An 11,469-nucleotide genomic window follows, 5' to 3' on the forward strand; every position below is an offset into this window, starting at 1 on the left:
GATTTCTGGGCATCCTCCGGAAATTCTGTTTCTTTGTTACTAATGATGAGGCCCAGAAAGCAGAATTTTAACAAGATTCCCAGGTGATTCTAATGTGCAGCCAAGGTTGAGAACCACTGCTCTAGAGGAAGATCCGTACTTGCCCCTTCCAGTTTCTGGGATTCCCTGGCTTGTGGCTGAATTATTCCACTCTCTGCCTCTGTCCCCACAGAGCCTTCTCCTCATCACGCCGGTCTCTCTACACATCTCCTCCTCTTATAAGGACGCCATTCATTGGATTTAGGGTCACCCCAAATCTAGAATGATTTTATAATGCTGGTGGGCGTTTCTCAGCATCTGGAAGGGCTCAGGAATCTGGAGAAACGGCTGTGGTGTAAATTAATAAAGAGACTAGAAATATAATATAAACTTGTAATCCATGGGTGAGCCAGAGAAGTTTAGCTGTAGGAACCAAGTTCTGTCTATCTCTGGACCCAGGGCTCTTTATTAACACAAATTGTCCTAAGGCAAAGTAGATAAACATAATCAAAGGCTAAGGTTTGGAATACAGAATCCATTGTCAGATTGGGGGAAACTGCCTTCGGCTGTTCAGGTGTTTGGCCAGCAGGAGGCAATAACATGTAGATTAAAATGCCCTCAGCTGTCTGGCAGCAAGCAATCATTTATTCATCCTTTTCAGGTTTGGGGAAATGCCTTTGGCCATTCCAGTAGGTAATAACATATGATTCAGCCCTGCTGAATAAGCCTCAAGTTCCATCAACCTTTTGATGAAACTTCTTGCATTTATGACATGCTGGAATTAGCCTCCGGAAATTTTACCTCGAGATTTTTAATTAAGAACAGATAGCAAATAACTAGAAAATAAAAAAGGTACACTGGAAGTGAAGAATTCATAATACTAACAACAATAATGCTAAATAAAATAGATGATTTAAACATTCATTGTAGGTCAACTAATACTGCATGTATTTTTTTCTAGACTACTGAGTTTTGAGAGGGATACAAGAACACTTTTCAAAGAAAGTAGAATTCATGATCTAATCCTCAGAAATGATATATTAAAAGAAAGAATTTGGGGCAGAGAAATGTATTTCATGATAACATCTTTTATATTGAAGGAGCAAAAAGTGGTTAATAGACACTAACTCTTAATTTTCCTTACTAAGTTGTCAAAAACTTCAGTGCTGAGATCTTGCTAATCTTTGAATATACCTTTGAAAGTAAATTATAAAATGAGTGATGCTCTGGGGAAAAATACTTGTTTTTGTGTTTTTTTCCTCAAGAGTGATTAAAGGAAGACTCCAAGTTCATTAGTTACAAAACAAATTTAATTTGTGTCTTACCTCTTTTAAGAGAGGGTGAATGGGGACAATTTGGGGCCATAGTAGTCATCTAAGCAGCAAATGAGCCATGCCTGTGAGTGCTTGAGTGGAGACTAGTGCAGCGGTTCTCAACCTGTGGGTCGCGACCCCTTTGGGGGTCGAACGACCCTTTCACAGGGGTTGCCTAAGACCATTGGAAAACACATATTGAATATATAATTACATATTGTTTTTGTGATTAATCACTATGCTTTAATTATGTTCAATTTGTAACAATGAAAATACATCCTGCATATCAGATATTTACATTACGATTCATAACAGTAGCAAAATTACAGTTATGAAGTAGCAACGAAAATAATTTTATGGTTGGGGGTCACCACAACATGAGGCACTGTATTAAAGGGTCGTGGCATGAGGAAGGTTGAGAACCACTGCATTAGTGGTAAATGGTTTGTGGTTTTGAACCTTGGAAAGTGGGAATTAACCAGATGGGCAGGTGATGATGCTGATGGCAGAGTCATGAAGACATAGCTTGGCTTCCTGGAAAACTGAGTAAGGAGAAATGTGGAAAAAGGATAAAGCAAAAACAGCCAGCAAATATCCAGACAAGATATCAATGGAAATGGATTAAGAGAAAGACCCCAAAGCTAAGGGTAAAACAATTACCATGAGGAGAGCTTGTGGGCACAGGTTCCAAAGAGGCAAAGTGTTGCTTCCACAGACTGACCTGAACCCTAGGCTCATGTGTGACAATGTGTAAGGATGTTCTCTATTCTCTGTATCCTGTGAAAATCCCTCACTACCAGCAATTGGCTAAGGCTATCAAGTTTACCTGGTAAAGAAACATAAATATTTCCCTAGGTTTGGCTCAGTGGATCTCAACTTTGGCTTCACATTAGAATCACCTGGGAATCTTTTTAAAATCTTGATGCCCAGGTGATTCTAATGTGCAGCCAAGGTTGAGAACCACTGGGCTAGAGCGTCGGCCTGCAGACCAAAGGGTCCTGGGTTTGATTCTGGTCAAGGGCCCGTACCTTGATTGCAGGCTCCTCCCAGGCCTGGGCCCTGTTTGGGGCTCATATAGGAGGCAACCAATCGATGTGTTTCTCTCACATTGATGTTTCTCTCACATTGATGTTTTTCTCTGTCTTTCCCTCTCTCTTCCACTCTCCCTAAAAATATCCTCAGGTGAGGATTAACAAAAAAACAAACAAGCAAACAAAAAAAAGAAGCATAAATGTTTAATGTTTATCACAGGTGACTACTATCAGAAGATTTGAGAACAGATATGTGTAGAGAGTCCCTCAACTTGGGTTTCTTTCATGTTTGGTCTTTGTCAGAAGTATCACAGAAATGATGTCATGTTCTCCTTGGATCCCACCAGGAGACACATGCCTTTGCTTTTGCCCATCACTGAGAATGTTCACTTTGATCAAGGTGGTATCTTCCAGTTTTCATGCTAAAGTTGCTTTCATTACTTTTATAATTAATAAATGTTTGGTGGGGAATACATGTATGATTATAAATCTATATACACATACCTATAAGTATGGCTATCTATCTATCTATCTATCATCTAATCTACCTGTCATTTATCTAACAGTCTACCTCATATCATTACCATCTATTTATATTAAAGTCAGACCAATTACACCAATTTCAATTCAATACCACAGTGCTTGTTCTCATCCTTTCTTCCCATATTGGTAACTCTCTTTTCCTACACTGGGAAGCCTGGTTCTCTTTACTGCAACACATTTATTAATATATTATTAATGTTATATTTACTAATATTTTCATCCTCTTGTATGCAACCCATCTCTCATTGCTGGTGAAGTGCCTTGGAGCCCCACTTGGACACCTTACTCATTGCTTTGGTTCCAACTCACTGCTTCCAGATGTCCACCCTTGGGGGTCACCCTTCTTTCTGTTTTCGGTTCTGATATCCCTCTCTAGGCCACTCTTCCATGGGGGCTGCTTGCATTTCTCTGTGATTATTGAGTATTTTGAGCCTGTGATGAGAAGCAGGGACACTTCCTGTCCTTAAGGAAGGGGAGCTCAGTCTTCTGGGTTACATCAGACAGCCCGATCCCAATTCCTTAGAGCAAGAAGGAGAGGTTATGTCCACAGCAGCCAGACACGGTACCAAATTCTTCTTGAGCCCCTGGTTTGCTCCTTATGACAATATTTTTATGTAAAAGAGGAATAAGTTACTTCAGAAGTACTATGATTCCTTGGTTTTCTCTATCATAACAAATAGAGACTCATGAACAATGAGCACAAACAGCATGGGAGGTTGATCCTAACTCTGAAACTGTCGCATGCAAGAATAAATACTAGGGCCACAGGTCACTAAAGTCTGTTAGAAAGAATTTAGGTGAATCATCGGATAGACTGTAAGCACCTTAAATAATTCACTCTGAACAGTTCTGCTTTTTATCACCTATGCTCTGCTTATGAAGCAAATTTGCTAAGAGGGTGTTAAGTCTTGGTAATTGCCTTAATTGGATGTCACTCAGTAGTCATTGCAGCCTCTGTTAGAAATGTATTCTAATATACCCTTCTGAAATGAGATAAAAACAAAACACTTAGTAAAATTATATGAGCCTCGGAGTTTAGATACTTTGGAAAGTCATTTAGAATGTAATCATTTCAGTGTTTGTGGAAAACTTAAAATTACTTTTGATTTAACTTTTTTCATTTCATGGCTGATGAAAGCTGCTGTAAAAAACATTTTTGTTTGATTTTTAGGTTGAGGGGGAAGATGATCTTTATCTCTGATTTTATTTAAACTTGAGTGGAAACCAAAACAAGAAAGAATAGAATTTCAGAGATTCATCTTCTCAAATGGACCTACCAGATCTAAAGACTATATTTGGCTGCTTCATGATTATTTAGTTACTAGAACCTGGTGCATGAAATTCATGCACTCGGTGGGGGTTGGGGGAGGTCACTCAGCCCAGATTGCAAGAGGGTGCAGGCCAGGCTGAGGGACCCCACTGGTGCACTTTTGGGGTAGGGGAGGGACACTGGAGGTTGGCCAGCTGGGGAGGGACCGTGGAAGGGCTCCAGGGCATGTCCAGCCTATCTCGCTCAGTCCTGATCAGCTGGACCCCAGCAGCAAGCTAACCTACTTGTTGGAGCGTCTGCTCCCTGGTGGTCAGTGCATGTCATAGCGACTGGTTGACCAGTCGACTGCCTGCCCCCTGGTGGTCAGTGCACATCATAGCAAGCAGTTGAGCAGCCTTAGCATAACATTAGCATATTATGCTTTGATTGGTTGAACGGCTGACTGGATGACCAGACATTTAACATATTAGGATTTTATTATATAGGATTATTCTACAGAGAAAATTTTATCTTTACTCTCATCAAAGGTTATTTTTCTCATGAAATGAAGAGAATGTGTTGTTTACATTCTCCTTTGAGTTCATAAAAAAGACATTTGAGTGAAAGTTACTCACTCAACTTATTTAACACACATATACAGCAGACAGATACACAGAGACACACCTTGAGTGTGTTCTATCTCCTGTCTTTTATGCCAACTCCTAGAATGTTTAATATATTGTAAAAGTGTACCATATATTTACAGAATATAGCTACTCATATAGTTATAATATTCTCTTTTTTATTTCCTGGCCCTATTTGTTGTATTTTTAAACATCTCTCTATAAAATACAACAAAAATCCAAACAAGTAAACACATTAGCTTTAGCTTTCACAAGTTATAATACTATTTCCTTCTAGAAAAGATGATAAGTTTCTAGGATTTGAAATCATAATGATTGGAATTTTCTGTGAGATAACAGATCAGCACTAGAGTGTAGAATGCTCAATAAGTGGTTTTGATGGCACTGGAGAAATGAAAGAGCTAGAGTTAGACAATTGAAATCAGAAGATCAATAAATGAGTCAGTTCATTTGTGCTTCTTTTCTCTGAAGATGTAACAAACTGGATTCAGTCAATCCCCTCCTTCTGTGCTCATCCCCAAATTTTGACAGTAAAATTATGATTATATTCAGAACATCGAGGAATGCTAAGATTTAAGTTTATGTGAGCAGAGATTTTATATACTATTATATTATAGCATTCTGGCACACACCTTTTGCTGAATAAATGAATGACTGCATGTCTATTAGAGATTAGAATCTGAGAGATCACCAAATACAGAAAGCAGTGCCCATCTATCTCAGAATCCATAGGTACTTTGTGTCCCCCCCCCCCTTTTTTTATGCACTTAGCCTGGCTAGAGTCATATTGATCTTTTTTAAAACTAGCTTTTGGTTTCATTGATTTTCTCTATTGATTTTCTGTTTTCAATTTCACTGATTTCTGCTCAGCTCTTATTATTCATCTTCTGCTTACTTTAGACTTAATTTGCTCTTCTTTTTCTGGTTTCCTAAGGGGGGAGCTTAGATTATTGATTTTAATTCTTTCTTTTTTTTCTAATTCATGCATTCAATGCTATAAATGTTCCCCTAAATACTGCTTTCAATGCATCCCCTCAATTTTGATAAATTATTTTTCATTTCTATGTAGTTCAAAATATTTTTTAATTCCTTTTGAGGTTTTCCTTCTTTGACGAATGTTATTTAGAGTGTGTTGTTTAATCTCCATGTGTTTTGGGATTTTTTTCAGTTATCTTTCTCTTATTGATTTTTAGTTTAATTTCATTGTGGTCTGAAAGTAGACATTGTATGATTTCTATTTTTTTTAACTTTATTGAGGTGTGTTTTATGGCCCAGAATGTGGGTGGTCTTTCTTGGTGAATCTTCATGTGAGCTTGAGAAGACTATGTATTTGACTGTTGTTGGAGTGGCCTGTAGATGTCCATTATATCCAGTTGGTTGATGGTGTTGTTGAGTTCCACTATGCCCTTAGTGATTTTCTGCCCTCTGGATCTGAACATTTATGATATGTGGTTGTTGAAATCTCCAGCTATGATAGTATATTCATCTACTCCTCTGTGCAAATTTATTAGTTGTTGTGTGTTTTTTTTTTGCCTCATCTGACTTTATGCTTTGTTGTCAGGCATATATACATTAAGGGTTGTTATGTGTTCTTGGAGAACTGACCTAATTATTACACTAGGGGTCCAGTGCACGAATTCATGCACCTTGAAAGGAACTGTGGGCCATGAGGCTGTGGTGGGCACAGGGGTGGGTCTTAGCCCCTTCGCGCCCCCACCTGGCCCCTCCCGCCAGGGACCTGGATCCCCTGTCTGCTGCCCTGGATCCCCTGTCTGCCAGCAGCCCCGCTCCCGCCACTGCTGCTCCCACACGCTTACAGTGCAGAGCGATTGGGGCCAGTGCCAGCAGCTGGTGCGAGCAGGGCCATCGCTAGCAGTGGGTGCGAGAGGCAGCTGCCGGCCTGATCACCCCTCAGGAGCAGGCGGAGGTGGAGAAGCCCTCAGGAGTGATCAGGGCTGGCAGCTGCCGCTTGCACCAGCTGACATCACTGAGTGATCGGGGCTGTCACTGGATGCTGGCAGCAGGTATGAGCGGTGGATCTGGCACTGGCAGCAGGTGGGAGCACCCAGTGGGACTGCGGTACGTGGGAGCAAAAAATTTTCAGTAACCACCAGAGGCTCGTCCCAGTGACAGTGACTGGCACCCTGCTGTGGTCTGGCACCCCCACTCACCTGCTCCACCATGTTCCGTGTACGCCCCCTGTTGGTGAGTTCACGTCATAGTTGACCAGTTGTTCGGTTGTTCCACCATTCGGTCTATTTGCATACAGACAGTCCTCAGGTTACATCGGACTCGACTACGTCATTTCGTGGTTACATCGCCATCTCCCATTTATTTATATTAAAAGAAAGTTCCATCATTGCGACGTATGCACATATGTGCTTTATGTTTTTTATTATTTATTTACCACAAGTAAAGGTCAGGAATTGTTATCTTTCTTTTAAATTTCTTTTTACTGTTTCACTTCATTACTGCTGTGTATGTGCTCCATGTGAGTGACGTAGGTGCTTATGTAGGTGGGTTCCGACTTACGAAAATCACGTTATGTCGTGCCATAGGAACGGATCTCCAATGTAACCCAAAGACCTACTGTATTAGGGTTTTCTAAATATAGATAATTCCCTTTTATATTCCTGATCATTTTCCTTGCCTTGAAGTTGGCTCAGTCTGAAATTAATATAGCTACTCCTCCTTTCTTTTGATTTGTGTTAGTATGATGTGTTTTCTCCATCCATTTATTTTGAATCTATGTGTGTCTTTATACATATACATATAGTTAGGTCTTGCTTCTTGATCCACTCTGACAATCTCTGTCTTTTAATTGGAGCACTTAGATCACTAATCTTCAACGTAATTAATAATATACTTGGACTAAATCAACCATATTTGTTACTGTCTCTTGTTCTTTGTTCCTATTTTTGTCTTTCACTCTCTTTTTGCCTTTTGTAGTTTCAGTTGAGCATCTGATATGATGCCATTTTTTTCTCTTTTCTTAGCATATTTTATACTTACTTTTAATTTTTTATAGTGGTTGCCCTAGAGGTTTCATATAGAGTTATAGCAAATCCAAGTCCACTTTCAGAAGCACTATACCATTTCATGGGTAGTGTGAGTAATTATAATAACAAAATAATCATCATTTCTTCCTCCATACATTTTATTATTGTTGTCACTTGTTTTATTTATATATAAGCATACATGAGATGCCTACCTAAGCATACATAATCAAGTATGTTGTTGGTATTATTGTTTTAAACAATTATTTTTTAGATTGATTAAAAATAAGAGAAATAAAAGCCTATATTGACCTTCACTTATTCCTTTTCCAATGCTCTTCTCTCTGTTTATGTAAATCTGAGTTTCTGAAGCTGTTTCCTTCTCTCCAAAGAATGCCTTTGACATATCTTGCAAGGCAGGTCTACTGGCAAACCCAAAGCCAAAAGGTCAACATAAACACTTATTTAGGATGGTGACTTCTATAAAATCCCTACAAACAGAAAAAAACTGTACTTAGGCTCATGGGAAACTCTAAAAGTGAGTTCATAGAAGTAAAAAACCAAAGGATACATGAGAAAGTTCAAGGCAAGAAGGGAAGCCAAAGGATGTAGAGGTAAATGAACCTTCTGAAAGACACTTTAGAGATATCATATTTTAAATGTTTGAACACTTTAGGATAAGAAAAGATTCCATAAAATAAGCACGTAATATCATGAAACTTCAAGAACTAATAGATTAGAAAAGAAAGAACAAGTAGGACTCCTGGAAAGTATATATACATCAGCTAAAGCAATGACCACTTCCGAGTGTGGTCAGGGTCCTCCAGGTGAGGAGGAGAGGAGACCTTTGGGCAGCAGTGCCCGGGCAGGTTCCTGTGTGACCTCACCTGAGCCTTGCAACCTGACAATTACGACTCCATAGCTGCTTTAGGGCTACAGTTAATGGGGAAAGAAGGCAGGGTGGTCCATTATAATTAAAGGATTCTTAAAACCAAAATGGTAAATCTTTCTATGAATAGATTCTTCCTTTACTTGACATCAGTGTTGCTCAATGCCTGAAATTAGATTATGGTAACATCCTATAAATATAATTTATCTTAAATGTACTAAAGCCCATAGAATTAAATAGTTTAAATGAATGACGTTTATGATGTGTAAATTATATCTCAGTAATGCTGTTTTAAAAGGGTCTATGTTCTAACTTTGCCCTTTTGCACTATAAAGATAAGGGGACTGTATACAGGGGAAATTTCTTAGGATCTTAAGAAAATTTGTTGTGATAACATAAAAATGTAACTTTATTTTTTAAATCATGTTGCTCTTCAATGATATTGTAAAAGCAATCCTAGGAACAGATCTTTGCAGTTTTATTAATAGCCAGTAAATTATAATTTCTTGTAGCTTTCTGAAAGTTTCTGAAATACTTTGCTCAGTAAATGCTCCTTGTGTGATGAGAATTTTGTGACTTGCCACAGTGATTTCCCCTTTATTATCAAATGAAACACATGCCTTCCCAAGGGGCTCCTTGCTTTTCCTTCTTTTCCAACCTGGTGAGTTGCTCTATTTGGCTTATTGTTTCTGTTAATTTAACACAACACATTTTCAGAATCTTCATTTTTAAAATATCAATGTATGATGTGGTTTATTTGAAACTGCTTTGAGGTATAACAATTCTAGTTTTCTGATACTAACTAGGAATTCATCACTACCACACAAAATTCTGAAATAGTGTGAGTTCCCATTAACATGTCTTTAAAAGACAATGTGTTTTCTATTTTATTTCTCCCTCTTTTTGCACATGCCAACATTTATTAAATTTCCAAACACACTCATAGCCTGAACCATCTCTAGCCTTCATATAGGTGGAGGTGTTTAGGCGTTGAACAGGCTGCTGCTCTCCAGAAATGAAGGGAAGGAGGGCAACTGTGGGGCAGAGAGGCAAACACGTCTCCCCACTGGAGCCCTCAATAACCACCTGGGAGAGACTCACAGTCCAATGGGATTCGAGAAACCCCCACGGAGACAGGAATACTCTGACATCCTGCATGGGAAGACCCAGAATCACTGGTATAGATAGAAATTCCTTTCCTTGTGCAGGTGATCATTACGTGTATGCATTCATGATGCACTGATAGTGAAAACTTGATGTATATTCACATTTTGAGCAATTAATTATGAAAGTTTTTTTAGAGACAATTAAACTAATTTAGCCCACTCTTTGTCCCTATAAGCACCCTTAGAACTTTTTCAGTGAACCCTTATGTTCTGCTTTAGGATAATTCTTCAATTATAAACTCATTGATAATATGAAGTTTCAATAATTTTACCAAGAAAAATTGCTTAAGATTGCACAAAACTACACTATTTTATTTGTTGTATTACTTATTAAAATGATAAAGACAAAATGCCTTCCAATGTGGGAGGCGTTTGGGCTGCAGGATCTAATTCAGGTCCAGGTGCACTTACACTACATGTTCATAACACGGTGAGTGTCCATGTGGACATGACTTTCATGTGTACTATACATGCTTCTGAATAGCTTAGTGTGCTGATGTCCAAACATTAAGAATGCGACACATTGCAAACCTGAAGTTTTCACACTTGGAACAAATGTAAATGAGTTTTCTTCTCATCTTTTTGAAAAGGAGCCTTTCATCATTACTGTCAGTTTTACTCGATGGTAGCTGTCCAGTGATTTATGACTTTTAGGATCTATTTTCTCATATTTGGATGGATCAAATGTAAAAACAAACTAATCTTATTACAGTATACTTTTTAAAAAATTATAAATACAGTGTTGGGGCAGGTAAGAGATCAACCAAAGAACTTGTATGCATATAAGCATAATCAATGGACACAGATAATAGCGGGGTAAAGGCCTGGGCTGGGGAGCAGGCTGGGAGAGGTCAATGGGGGAAAGAGGGGGGCATATGTATTACTTTCAATAATATAGTGTACTTTTAATTGAATTTTAAATGTATTAAACATATTACATATTCATAATACTTTATATTATTTTATACTTCTTAAGACTGCCTGTCCCCAAATGTAAATGTTTGGAAGGTTATGCCTCAATCTAAATATTAGCAACAACAACAATGATGATAATTATAATAAACACCAAATTGTCTAGTCCTATATAATAAAACCCTAATATGCAAATAGACTGAATGGTGGAACAACCAGTTGCTATGACATGCACTGACCACCAGGGGGAAGACACTCAATGCCTCCAAGGCAGCCCTAAGGACCCCTCGGGGGATGTCCACCTGCAGGCTTAGGCCCACTCCCCTAAGCTGGCAGGCTGACATCCCCTGAGGGGTCCCGGACTGTGAGAGGGTGCAGGCCAGGCTGAGGACCTCCCCTCCCCCCAGTGCACAAATGTCATGCACCAGGCCTCTGGTTATAAATAATTTGTATTGTCTCCTGTATTCTATCAGAATGAGAAATTGATCCAATACTTAGGTTAATTCAACCTTTTGCAGCCTTTTAGGAAGTGGAGGCAGCAGAGAGTGTGGAGTCGGGAAGACTGGGGTGTGGAGACTGCTCCTGCATTTTCAGGCCATGTGAGTTGCCTGACATCTAAACCTTTAGGTGTGATTTTTTTCTACTTTAAAAAATATTAGTAATAATATCATCATGCCTGGTTGTTGTAAAGATTAAATTAGAAAAATA

Source organism: Myotis brandtii, unplaced genomic scaffold, assembly GCF_000412655.1.
Source record: "Myotis brandtii unplaced genomic scaffold, ASM41265v1 scaffold154, whole genome shotgun sequence".
In the NCBI taxonomy this organism is placed as follows: Eukaryota; Metazoa; Chordata; class Mammalia; order Chiroptera; family Vespertilionidae; genus Myotis; species Myotis brandtii.